This window comes from Ornithodoros turicata, chromosome 9 (assembly GCF_037126465.1).
Source record: "Ornithodoros turicata isolate Travis chromosome 9, ASM3712646v1, whole genome shotgun sequence".
In the NCBI taxonomy this organism is placed as follows: domain Eukaryota; kingdom Metazoa; phylum Arthropoda; class Arachnida; order Ixodida; family Argasidae; genus Ornithodoros; species Ornithodoros turicata.
This window is the reverse complement of record NC_088209.1, coordinates 30625349-30637960: the sequence shown is the minus strand read 5'-3', so window position 1 is coordinate 30637960 and position 12612 is coordinate 30625349. Positions and strand designations below refer to the sequence as shown.

At 45.1% G+C, this 12612-nt stretch overlaps 2 protein-coding genes across 2 annotated transcripts in view; one reads left to right on the top strand and one right to left on the bottom strand.

Annotated features, from left to right (window-relative positions):
* Positions 1-12612, bottom strand: part of LOC135368606 (la-related protein 7-like) — a 175204-nt gene that overhangs the window by 51194 nt on the left and 111398 nt on the right. The gene's annotated exons all lie outside the window — the stretch shown is intronic.
* The window catches only part of LOC135368607 (bone morphogenetic protein 2-like), an 86531-nt gene that overhangs the window by 4598 nt on the left and 69321 nt on the right, over positions 1-12612 (top strand). The gene's annotated exons all lie outside the window — the stretch shown is intronic.

The window sequence follows — 12612 nt, the reverse complement described above, 5'->3', positions numbered from 1 at the left end:
ACGCGTACAAAAAGAAGAAACAAGAAAATATAGAGAGCTCCGTACTGCGGTGCTGTCATCTGTATGAGGCTCGCTTCATCCTCTGCGTGCACCCCGAGGTGGACAAAGTGAGAAAATCGCCGAAGCGAGGAGGTTCGGATTAGTGGTACAATGTTACCTTTGAAAAAGTGAACCTGGCTGCGTAACACAGCATATTTGTGTAGACATTGAGATGAGATAATGTCGAAGACTAGACTCTGGGGTACATCTGTTTTGTCGTCATCATACGTATACACATTAGAATCTGTACAGAAATGGGGACGACAACTTGGCAGAATGGAAACCCTCGTCGACGTTCTTAGAAATATAGCATGATATATGGTGCACAGCAAATACAGCGTCATATACACTCCCCCCTGCACAGTTCCCCCTGAAGTCGGCCCAGGACACATACTAACCCCTCCGTCCCCCACTCTCTCCTGCTGCCCTCTCTACATCTGTCCACATCTGCTGTTCATAGCCACAGTTGCTTCGCGGCGCTAACACGGAGTAAAAAAAAAGTTAGCCAATGAGCCACCGACTAGCATAGTCCCTCTTTTGCACAATGTATACTGTGCACTTTTCGCTCGCATTTTCGAATAATGGTGACGGCATACTCGGCGTATACTAGGGTAGACATATTCAGAGGAAGACCGGCGAGGGCTGGGAGACGAAAAGCATGTCCAGCGCACGCAGAAGAGGCGTATGTCGCTCATAGTCGCATTGAGTGCACGGCACAAATCAATGAAAGGCGTGTCAGGCCACAGTCGCCGCCGCAACCGACGACCGCTGTCCCTGTGTATGGATGCACGCAACGCGCACGAAGGCAAAAATATATACGATGTGCCTGCGTTCTGATGCACGTCGCTTTTTCCTTTTCGAACGTGCCCATGGTGCAGGCGGGCAGCGGAGGACATGGCGGTTCCGCGGCGAGTAATTTAATTAGCGATCTACGATTAAAGCCTCTCAAAGTGCATGGTTGCCTGTGCACTTCGATGCTCGAGCACGTCTCGCAAATAGTGCAAATCTTTAAGAATAGGGCTATCTTACGCTATAACTAAGTGAAACTTCTCCCAGCAACATGGGGACGGATGGCATTGATGTGTTTATTAACAGGTTATATATCGAATCATCATTCATGCAGACCTTCATGTTTTCTTTCCTATACTCTAAATACACGTGGTTGTGGTAACGATGTCGGCCCCCTTGCCATCTCTAAAAGTATACAGGGTGCATGTCCCAGAAAACGTGTCATTGAATTATAATAAAAAAAAACTACGCCATGTAGAATAACGCGGTCAAGAGCATTTGTTCTTATTAGGTTTTTGCCACCTCCTAATGTGAATGTCATGTACTCCAAGTTTAATTATGTAAATATTTGCGAACTCAACTCGGAAATTTGCCAAGTAAAGGTCACTTTTTTACCCCACCGAAGAGCGTGCCGAATTCACTCAAATTCATGATAATTCACAGTGATATTTACGAGCTATCCCATCGGAAAGAATAGCCGAATATCATGCTTTTCGGAGCACCGGACCATAGCGCGCGATGACTTTTTGAGCGCAATCGCTCTCGCTGTCAATTACCATTAATTTGACTAAATTAGACACGCTCTTCACATTGTTGGGGTAAAAAAGTGACCTTTACTAGGCAAATTTCCGACTTGAGCTCGCAAAAATTTACATAATTAAACTTACGTTACACGACATTCACATGAGGAGGTGGCAAAAACCCAGTAAAGACAAATGCCATTGACCGCATGACTCTAGGTGGTGTAGTTTTTTTATTATAATTCAATGATACGTTTTCTGGGACACCCTGTATATAATTTCACGGCACAGGACGCTCTTTATGAACCATGATTCGAAATGACATCGTTCTGTTTTATATACCTGATTTGTTAAAAACAGGACGTGTACGCCGTTTTGTGTCAACTTGAATATACAAGGTGAATCTTTAAAAAAAATCCGTTACAGACTTAAAAAAAAAAGCTACTGTGAGAGCAGCACTGATGACATTTTTGCGGTCGGGTTACGCGCGGCCATGCGGACGTCCTGTGGAAAAGACTATGTAACTATTTCGGACGACCAATTACCTAAAATTCATTAATTAACTTTTTAATTAGACGTCAGTTTCGTGAAAATGCGAGACAGCAGGATTGGAGGCGTCCATTATTGGAATCCACCCTCTTTCTCAAGAATCCGCTGAAACGAGCACGTACTTTGAGATATACAATCGCGAAACTTTGGCATGCAAATGAGGCGAAACCAGGCGGTAATTGGAGTAAATTTACACATAAAGTGTTGCATAATGTAAAAACCCCGAGAATAGGGAACACGTGTTCTCTATACACTCTTAAAATAGAACTTCAACGGATAGCACGCTCCTAGCCAACTGTGATCTCGAGTGACATCGTTCTCTTACCTGATTTGTTGGAAACAGGAGGCGTACGCCCCTTTTGTGACACTTATGCAGTTATGATGATTGTCACAAAAAGGCGTACGCCCCGTGCTTTCCACGAATCAGGTAAGGTAACGGTATCATTCTGGGCAATGGTTGGCCCTCAGCGCGCTATGTGGTGAAGCTTTGTTTTAAGAGTGTATAGTCTCGGGGGTTTTTACATTATGCACCGGCTCGCTTGCTTCCTAGCCATTTTTTCATTGACATAAAGTGTGTCAGCCTATTCGTGCGGCGAGATGCTGCACGCACTCTGAAAAATGAACTTCGCCGCATTGCATGCCCCTAGCCAAACATAATAGCGAATGATATCGTTATCTGTCCTAATTTGTTAAAAACGGGAGGCGTACGCCTTTTCTGTGACAATTATGAACAGCATAAGTGTCACAACAAAGGCGTACACCCCCTGTTTTCAGCAAATCAGGGCTGATAACGATATCATTTGAGATGGTGGTTGGCTAGGGGCACGCTATGCGGTGAAGTTTATTTTTAAGAGTGCGGGTCGCAGGGTACACTCTTAAAAATGAACTTCACCACATAGCACGCTCCTAGCCAACCATCTTCCCCAATGACAACTATCTCGCCTCTGATTTGTTGCAAACGGGAGGAGGAGCCTATTTTGTGCCATTATGCACGGCACAAAATAGGCTCCTCCTCCCGTTTGCAACAGATCTAATGCGAGAACGTTGTCATTCGGGGTCATGGTTGGCTAGGAGCGTGCTATGTGGTGAAGTTCGCTTTTAAGAGTGCAGGACTGATGCGGATATATTTCGACTGCCTGGGGCCCCACTCTCGTCAATGTAATGGACCTCGATCACTTTGTGTCTCGCCTGTCATTGGTCATTAATGTCACGCGCCCTCAACCAATAGTGGAGCCCTTGGTCCTGCACTCTTCATGCTTTATCTATACTTTATCACGAAGATTGCAGGATCAAGAGCTCGCGTGACATTCCTTTTTCCCTGGTGTTCTTTTGACGTGCACCGGAAACCTCCGACACACAGTGCTGGAAGCCATGTTTACCTCCCCCACAGATCTACCGTCCTCGGCCGGTATTGAACCCGCGATCTTGGGCTCAGCAACCCAACACGTTACCGATTGAACTCATACGGTGATAGCAAACCACTTCAGCTATTCAACATTTTAACTTTACTTCAATCTGCTGTACATAAAAAAAATATGTAATTTGAGTGGATTTACACGTAAGGTGTTAGTCAATGTGACGGCATGCTACAAAGTATGACTGCGGATAATTTCCCCGGGGATCTTTTGACTTGCGCCGGAAATCTCCAACACGCGGTGCTGGAAGCCACGTTTACATCCCCCCCCATTGCTATACCGCCCTCGGCCGAGATTGAACCCGCGATCCAGGGGCCTCGATCTTCAACTCGTCCTTATCCCATAACGCGCGTTCAAGGCTTCACTTCGGCCCGCGATTCGCCACGACCTCTTGCGCGAGCATACCACAGCGGCTTTCGAGCGCGCGAACTTTAAATACACTAACGATAACGATCGCTGTGTGAAAGTTACCGCCAACACGTTAAAGCCAATACGTTACCGAGTGAGCTATACCGAGCCGGGCTCTGCTGTACGTAAGTCGTCGTCGCCGCAACAGCGCCCGTCGAATTAACAAAACATCGTTTGCGCGTTCACGCGCGAACGGACAGCGCTCGTGTATTCAACAAATTTATTCACACGGTGAATAATCGGCGGAAAGAAAAGCAAAAGAGCTGCGCATTGGGGCTCAGGCTTTACAATGTTTATTTATTCGGGCAAACTTCATTACTCACGGGACATGGATGTGCATGCGAGATAGGACTTTCGCTATATACTTATCTATTACCCAGCATGTCGTCGCTGCGCTGTCGCGATGCAGATTTTAGAATGAATGACGCGGGACGTACGGACAGCCATAATTAATTAACGTGGATTACGTCGCTACGGCGTTAAGCTACACGTTTGTGTTCCTTAGTTCGGTTATGCGTATGGAACGAAAATAAAGGAGCGTTCCCCAATGCTTGTGTGCACACTGATTGCGGTATAATTTCCAAGGAGTTATTACGAAAGATAATTTTTATTTTCTTATTTATGTTCATACGCTACATACAGCCAATGGTATTACGGTAGCGGGGTATATAGCAAAGGAAATAATACAACGACAAGAAAAGAGAAATTTCTTAAATGGTACTCTCTAAGAAAAAAAAAAAAAAAAGTAAGCTGGGAAGCACAGGTTCTGATCCACTAGGTTTTACTTTCTCCACGTTTTAGTCCCTTAACCCTAAAATTTACTCCCAGGCACTGCACATAGTCCCTAAACATCACATGAATTTGCGTGCATTTAGCCACGAAAGGGACTATACGGTTGTGGCAATGCATCTATAGTCACCAAAGGGACTAAAATTACTCATTTTTTCTCATACACTCTCAGAACAGAACTTCACCGCATAGCACGTTGTCCGCCGTCCATTGCCACGAATGATAGGGTTGCCGCCTCTGATTCGAAGAGCGAGGGTGGGCGTACTCCGTTTTGTAGCAATTTGGATGTATGATAATTGCTACAAAAAGGCGCACGCCACCCTCTCTCTCTCTTCTGAGAGTGTACGTATATAGCACACACGACAGAAAGAAGCATGATCAGAAGGTATTTCTCAACACAAGTTGACACCCGATATAGAGCATATCCCACCCTCTCGCAGCAGAACTTCACCACATAACACGTGGAAGGTGACCTGGGCAGAGTGTTACCGTTATCACTCGTGACTTGTGGGAAGCACTGGGAGTACGCCTTTTTACGGCAGTTAATGTAACTGCACAAGTGTCATAAAAATGCATATGCCACTCGTTTTCAACAAATCAGGGGAAAGAAGAACGTCATTCCCGATGTTGATTGGTTAGGATCCTGCGCGCGCCCGCGGGTTTCGGAAAGAAACAGACCCTTGAAAGCGTGTCCTACAAAAGTATGGTTATGTAATATTCGGATTAACCGTTGTGAAGTGGGGTAGGGTCCTGTGGCTACCACGGGGAACGTCCGATGTCACCGTCACTTGTCCTTCATTTATTGTTGTTGTTGTTGATAGTGATCAAACCTATACACTCTAAAAACGGAACTTGACCACATGGCACGCTCTTAGCCAACCATAATCCCCAATGACGTCGCTTTGCCCCCTGCTTTGTTGAAAACGTGAGCCGTACGCCACTTTGTGACACTTATGCAGTTATGTTAACCGTCACAAAAAGGCGCATGCCTCGTTCTTTCGACAGATCAGGAGTGACAGCGGTACCGTCCTGTGCAACTGTTGGCCTTCAGCGTGCTATGAGGTGAAGTTCTGTTTTAGCACTGCGCACTAATATGATTGTATCTTCTGGTAGTAATCAAACTCAGGCGAAATGAACGTCGGAGCTCGCAAATATGTTTCTTCTACTATATATGCCAGTTTTATCGTTCGTAATAACCGATAATATCGACACTCATAACAACTCATAATACTCTTAACAACAGTGTCAATATATAGCGAATGACCGGATTAATTTGCCAGCCGTGCTCTTTCTTCCTTCTGTCAGGAAACCTTTGCTTCCCTTTTCACGCGGTATATCCTGAATTTGCCTTCATAGTGCTCTCCTGCGTTCAAGCGAATTGAGGACGACAGCAGAAGGCACTATGGAGAGGCCCTTTGACGATGGAACTCATTCACTTATTTTCAAAGTTTTTCGTTAAGGGTGACTCTCCGTCTCCTCATCCCATGTACTGTCATATAGCCTGTTTTGCCTATATTGCCTCCGCTTCTCTCATCTCTTCTCTCTATCGTTAAAAAAGCGACGGCCCACGTCTCGAATGCGCGCGGAAAAGGAGCCTCATAACCTAGCAGTCGGCTTGACGCGAGGACGGCATGCACTCTAAAAACTGAACTTGACCGCATAGCACGCTCTGCGCCGACCATTGCCACGAACAATTTGGATACATGAGAATTGACACAAAAAGGCATACGCTCCCCTCTCTCCTCCAATCAGAAGCGATAATCCTATCATTCGTGGCAATGGTTGGCACAGAGCGTGCTATGCGGTGAAGTTCTGTTTTTAGAGTGTACACTCTTAAAAATGAACTTCGCCACATAGCACGCTCCTAGCCAACCATCATCCCGAATGACAACGTTCTCACCCTAGATTTGTTGAAAACGGGAGGAGGAGCCTATTTTGTGCCGTGCATAATGGCACAAAATAGGCTCCTCCTCCCGTTTTCAACAAATCAGGGGCGAGAACGTTGTCATTCGGGATGATGGTTGGCTAGGAGCGTGCTATGTGGGGAAGTTCATTTCTACGAGTGTAGATGTACACTCTTCAAAATGGAACTTCACCACGTAACACGCCGAACGCCAACTACTGCACAGAACAGTTAATACACGCGATTTGTAGAAAGCTCGGGGCATACGCCTTCTTGTGAAAGCTCGGGGCGTACGCCTTCTTGTGACAATAAAGATAATTGCATAAGTGCCACAAAAGAGGCGTACGCCTTCCGTCTCCAGCAAATCAGCAGTGATAAAGGTATCATTCTGTGCAATGCACACTTAAAATGGAACCCTTCACATATCAACTTATCACTCTTAGTACGAATCAAACGTTATCGCTTTTGATTTGTGGAAAGCTCGGGGCGTACAGTTTTTGTGACGATTAACAGAACGGCACAATTAAGTGTCACAAAAAGGGGTACGCATCCCGTTTTTAACCAAAAGTGTAGGGCTCTGCTTGTTGTGGCAAGTCGTCACAAAAACAGAAAATATTTAATATTTAGTGTTACGAAACAGCAATTGAAGAGTAACTAAGTAAGAGGAATTGACTGCAATATGGGTTGCTGCACCCACCCACCTCAAAACACACAAACACACACACACGTGCGTTGTCACAAAAAGCACACCGCCTTCGTAACCTCCGGTCCCGACCGAGTAGCCTGTCGTCACGTTACTTTCTATACCAGCTCCCGTGGCATAGTGGTTAGAATGATGGCTTTCCACGCCGAGACTGGGAGGCGACACGGGTTCGAATCCTGCCACCGGATGTGCTGCCTTCAGGTTTTTCCTGGGTTTTCCGAAGACTTTCCAGACGAATGTCCGCACAGTTCCACCTGAAGTCGGCCCAGGACGTATACTAACTGAGCCCTGAACTGAGCCCTTGGAAACATGGGAACGAGACGGCCAGAGGCGGAGGTAAAAGGAAAAACAACAACATAGGCCGGGGTAAACCATAACCGAAGCAGACGACAGAGAAGTGTACCTCAAAGTTCCCACGCTGCTTTGCGCCGCGCGCGTGGTGGCGCGCGCATCTTTTTAAAATCGTCTATTCGCAATAAGTTACACTTGGAAAATTGGCGAGCAACTGTGTACGTTAACTCAGTAATATCTACGTGTGCGCGTCTCAGTACCAGAGTTCACGAGGTATAAGATCCGTTGAAAATTGTTTGGACTGAGCAAACTTGTTCTAAATGCGTAGCGCACCTGCCTCTCCCCTACGAAATAAATAAATAAAATGATTCCAAATAACTTCTGCTGCATTCATTGACGAAACGGCGCAGGTGCAGCGAAAAGAACATTTGTCGAAATGGAAAAGACATTAACCGTGAATAATTTACTTTCGTTTCAAGCGATGTCCCTTCGATTACCTTTTAGAGGTAACCTTTAACCTGCACACGACATTCTTTTTTTTTTTTTTTTTCGTTCTTTTGACAGTTAGTCACCTATAGTCGTGTTCAACTTAAGAAGGAAAAGAAATCTAGTCCGGCAGCTCTCAACATATTACTGCGCCGCAGATAGGATGCCTGGACCACGTGGCCTGGACGATACAGAGAGGTCACGCTCGCTCCTTCGCCAGAAAATGTAATCCATCGTATTCACTTTGCTTCCGTACTGGCTGTTAAGACTGCCCACATGACACTACACTGCGTGGTGGCGCGCTAGATTTCTTTTTCTTCTTAAACTGAACACGAGTATAGTTTTTTTTTTTTTTTTTTCGCTTGTCGAGGGGGAACCTCTTTACCAACGTGATATATTTGGTAGTACGCTAACACGTTAAAGAAACGCTGGATTACACAAACTTCGCCAAACTATGCCGCTGCTTGCTCAATCACAAAAGGAGATACATACATCGATATGGTTGTTCGTGAGTATGTTTGAGTTTGATATAGACTCAGTACCCGTAGATTGAAAATTTTCCCCGTAAATCACGTTTCAGCATGGCGCTTAACGCAGCGTTATTATAAGATAACAAGAAAAGAAAAGGAAGAGTTTTATCTCAAGAATTTTCCGTCTGGTTCACACTAAGTAGCCTTTCGGACTGCGCTATCGAGTTTGACCCTTATCGACTTAATAGCAAAGCGTATATGGCAATACTCCCAGCATACATTTCCACGTCGCACAAGTATTATCTTATAATAATCCCGTCCTCCCAATTAAATTTATGTCTACACAGCACGTAAGGCAAGCAGCTCGAATCCCCGCACCATCCGGAAGTACACACAGAGACGATTAGTGTTTCCACTAGTAAATCCCATATATTCCCCCTTGTTACTTTAACAGAACACGCTACCCGCGTAATCCTTCTCCGCGGGAATTTATTTCGTGCGGACGGCTCGGATTAAAAGGGCGAAAGCATCCTTGCATATGTAATATCAGTTCGGTCTAAACGCGGGCAGGCAATCCATCGCGGGCACTAAATCGCAGCCACGAGCGGGCAACTCTGGTTTGTATGTGGCGGCATCCATTCAAAGACAGCGTAGCGGCGCCACGAAGTATTCATGCAAAACGGACTTGGTCCTCCTCGTCGCTGTACACAAAAGACAAACGCTGTTTTCTTTTTTCACCAGTAACAAAAAGAAGATGCAAGCAAATCCTGTGTGGCTAGAGGACCAACTGATATGCAGTGGCCGGACGATGCGGCCTTTTTCCTTTCTACCATGCATGGAAGCGAAAAGCAAAAACGCATCTAGTGCTTCGGACTTTGATGCCCATCGCTCGCGGAGAAAACAGGGTACATGAGTGATCTTGTTTGCGGTGGCTCTGTATCAAGACGATATTCTTTCCCTGTATATGTATTTTCATGATGCGATGCGTTGGGATGAATGGATGTAGAGGAATATGATGAATGCGGCTACATGTATAGGGATCTTGTTCGGGGGATTATGTGGACATCCCACGCAGAGGTCGCGGATTGGGCATATGGAAGTACAGTGTGTTATCATTTCAGCGAATATGGATTCTGCCTCAAGAAGTTTGGAGTGTGGAGTGATGGGTGGTTCTTAGTCGTGTCGTCAAGCTATCGCGAAATGTAGAAGATGGAAAGCAACAACAAGCAATAAACACATAGTGACGATGAGTGTTCAAATCTGCCGCTTAATTTGTCGCTCACCAGTATCAGGTACGAAACGATGAGATTAGTGATAGGTGAGTGACGGTACTACATCCAAGTCCTTGGTATGACATGAAGCCAGATAATGTCGGTGCGCAAAGACATAAAGGTCACATGATAACAAGATTATGAAAAAAACAAACAAACAAACGAGACTATAGAGGCGACGAAAAACGGACACACACAGACGGTCTCAACAAAAGTCACAGTACGAGTGCAGTTCTAGTAAATAATATAAATTAGGCACACCAGTGTCGGAAATGAGTGCTTTTAAATCGGCGACGGAAAAATTAACACAGCCGAGGCTATCAGTTCTCGTCTTTCATTGGAACAGCTTACGTTTAAGCTGTACCCGTTAAAAATCAGCTGCAAATGTCTAACATCCATTCCATCTAAATAGATATGGTATGTGGCTAAAATGCGCCTATATGTTTCGGGAGAACCAAATAATTTGGAAGTCACAAAAAAAAAAAAAAAAGAAATAAGAAGGAACGACTACTGATAATCCGTTACGTGCAATAACCTAACAATCTAAAGTGCATAGTCACGACTCACGGCATCTTCCTTCATATATATATCGAAATTCCCGGAACTTCGACCAATCTCACACACTTCAGGCTTGCCCTTTCCTACCATGCTTCACCTTTCATCCTCACAAGACTTCAAAAGCCAAGGCGCTCTCCTTTCATATGATATATATTCCTCTTCCGGCCGCAAAAACCTGATATTCTTCCAATGAAAACCCAACGCACGCGTGCCTTATTAATTACACCTGGATTTATCTCGACGCTTCTAAATGCACTCACCTTGCGTCATATGTTTCAACAATGCCGCGATTGGCGGAGGCACTTTTCCCACGTCTGCTCTTTTTTTTCTTTCTTCCCACCCAGCGGGGTATTGTATCGTGCGGGGACGTTTTCACGTCTTTGAGCCGCATCAAAATCGACAGCGGCTCCTTGCCGTAAAAGTTGTCAGGCCACTTTTCGGCTTAAGTCGCCCGAGAAAAGGACAAATCTAAAGGAAGATCGTGACGATATAAATCAGCTCCAATGCAGACACTCATCTCGGACGCCAAAAGAGAAAAAGAGAAAGGGAGAAAGAGGGCATCGAGGGTCGCAATTTCCGCCTTATAACTTATATCTGACAACGTGCGGGCTGTCGCAACGTGTATTGGTGAGTTCCGTTGCAGGAGAGATATCGGTGTGTGGGGGGATGCCCCTTAACGAGGAATAGAGCTGAGTGCCGGCACGTGATGCCCGTTTCTTCTGGGATATGGTGTGGGAACGGATTGAACAGCAGCGTTACGACCAGATGCACTGCGAGAACGTTGCTAAAGTTTCTGCGATAGCATCACCGGTGAAACGCCCCAGGTCACCGTCATCTCGGGTTTTCGTTATAGACATCGTCATCATTTGTCCTTTGTTATTGTTGTTGCAATGATGTCTGGTGAAAACATTACACGTATACACATACGCAGGAATGCCGGAGGTGGTTTCAGTGTATTACACACAAAAAATGGCGTTCAACACTCTAAGAAAAAAAAAAGGAGCAAAATAGGGAGTAATTGCAACTTCTAGTCCCTTAAACTGCACTTACTCCCCATCTTAGTCCCCCAACCCCGACATTTACTCCCCAGAACTGAAAATTGTTGCTGAACTGCGCAAATGGTCTTCTGAATGCAACAGTCGTAAATATGTGTTCTTTCATCAATTTGATGGCATAAGGCTGTATATCTCAGCCAACTTAGCAATTTCCCACCCACTCACAGTAAGAAACAGTTAGCGTATTCTTTTGTCGCAAATTGTGCTCTATGTATGTGGCAAGATTTTATATCACTCGATATATCACGGTTGACGGTTTGATTCAAAGTATTTCCATGCATGCACACGAATTATGTACCTGGGACTCTTAACACAGAACGTGAAATGCATTCTCCACTCTGTAGCATTCATTTAGTCCCCTGCATTTACTCCCGAAAGGGACTATTTTTTGTGGCAATGCATTTAGTCCGTGAAGGGAGTAAAATTACTCCTTTTTTTATTAGAGCGAAGGGCACTAAAATGCTCGCACAAGTTCACTTCAATTTACGTTACACGCTATGTTAATTTCGCACTTGTTGTCGTAATTCATAAATTTTGATTCCGTTATGAAGCTATACAATCAGAATTATTCCGAGCTCTTTCTTGCCTCGGCACTAAGCAGTGAACGTCGCTTCAGCTCGTACATCGGTGCTTTTAGCCCATGCTGCGCGTTCCACGCCATGGAGCAGTTCCGGTATATACACTCTTAAAAATGAACTTCACCGCATAGCAAGCTCCTAGCCAACCATCATCGCGAATGATATCTTTATCTGCCCTGATTTGTTGAAAATGGGAGGCGTACGCCTTTTCTGTGACAATTATGAACAGCATAAGTGTCACAAAAAAGGCGTACGCCTCCCGTTTTCAACAAATCAGGGCAGATAACGATATCATTCGAGATGATGGTTGGCTAGGAGCGTGCTATGCGGTGAAGTTCATTTTTAAGAGTGTAGGTTTCGGCGAAGAACATAGTGTGACTACCAAGGGAACTGGTGATGTCGCTGTCCGAAGGACGCGAATATAATATTGTTGTCACTAGAACATTTGTGATTACTGTTGTGGGCTACAATTCAATAAATCGATATTGAAAGATGCAAAAATGCGCGTCATGCCGCGCATGTACACAACACTATACACGCCTTTCTGCACCACTTCCGGTTTGTTGTC